The following is a 1721-nucleotide window of genomic DNA, read 5'->3' on the forward strand; positions in this document are numbered from 1 at the left end:
TTCTCATCTAAGTCTCCCGAATACAACTCGAGGTTTCTTCTATACTATTTGTAATATATATGACAGGTGCCGAACCTGTACAATAATAAATACCTACTCGAGAAAAATATAGATTTTGTATATAGCGGTGAGTAGGGTCGAATCCACAGGGATTGGGGATAATTCGTTTCTTCTAGAGTTCAAAGTATGGGGGGTTTTTGGATTAAATGCTAACGAACTAAATAAATCAAAGGCAGAAAATAATTAATTGACAGAAATAAATGGGGAAACTCTAGCCAAGGATACACTTCAGAAATGGTTCATGCATTTGATCATCGATTCAAATATAATTCCAACATTTATAATAGATTAGTTATAGTTGTCATGCACGCGATAAACAACCAACCCTTCCTTAATTTATCGATAGCCAAGGTATGACCGTTAACTATTTCTCTAACCCAAAAACAACCCTAGGTACGACCGTAGGATTTAATTTCTGGTTTGCATTAATAATTAGAAAGGCCCAATCCTAACTAACAAACACGATACGAGGGTTTGTTTAAACTAGATCGTATGTTCCCCTGACATAAACCCAATTACGTCAGTTGCTACTGAGATAGGGATAACGAACAATTACGGATTCAATTACCCCTAACTAGCAAAATAGCCTATATGAAGAATTAATTATTGCGCACTAATCAATCATTCACACGAGTTATAGCAATTAAAAGCAGGAAACATATAAATACCAATAAATGAAGGAAACAATTAAAAGCGGTTTAGATCTCACAGTAATTGCCGAATCAATTCGTCAGTTGTCCCCTTGACTAAAAGTAGGAGGTTAGTCCTCCATTAATGGAGAACAACCATGCGAAAAAGCTATCTGAAGCTTACAATATTGTTCCTTGCCAAATCGGTCAACTAGCCAAGGAAAAAAAGTCATAAGAACAAAGCAATTGTGCTCTTTTTGTCTCCCGTCAAAAAAGATTCTCCCGAATTTGTTGCTGGCTGAAGTCTTAATCACTCGGGATCCGATTGTTTTTCTCAATTGTTTCTGCTCAAACTCACTAAAAACGTCCGTCCAAGGCCCAAGCCTCCTAGAAGCCTAAATTCTCGCCTCTCTGTTGGTAGCCGCGAAAGTGAAGGAAGTGATTTCCTTCTTGCCCCTATTCTTCCGTCAAATTCAAGCTAAAAAGACTTCCTGATAGTCTAGAATCCTAGTCTATATGAACTTTCCTAATCTAACAGATTTCCTAATAAAAATAGTTTCCTCATAGTACTCAACTACTAAATTGAAAAAGGCAATAATTATTCCAGTATAGCCTCGGACTTGGAATCCACAATTCTTTGGAAACTGCTTCGTGCGCGTGAGATCCCGAATCTTCTGGATTTGAATGTAGGTCCCGAACGTACCACCACTAAATTAGATGGAAATTGTCCCTTTTAATCATGTTTTGGTTATTTTTCCTACAATTAGCACCATTAACCAAATATAAGTAGAATCCATCAATTAATTCAATATTTGGCTAAAATAAAAGAGAAAATAAACATAAATTAAATGACAATTTCACATTCCATCAATTTCCCCCACACCTAAACCATGTTTGTCCTCAAGCATGAGAACACAAACCAAATAATCAAATTCAAACAATGGTAGTACTCAAATCTTCTATTGCCAAAATACAATTAAAACATATGTCAAGTATTAGTGGCAATTTGCAAGAAATATCTCTCCAATTAGC

Source organism: Coffea arabica, chromosome 8e (assembly GCF_036785885.1).
Source record: "Coffea arabica cultivar ET-39 chromosome 8e, Coffea Arabica ET-39 HiFi, whole genome shotgun sequence".
In the NCBI taxonomy this organism is placed as follows: Eukaryota; Viridiplantae; Streptophyta; class Magnoliopsida; order Gentianales; family Rubiaceae; genus Coffea; species Coffea arabica.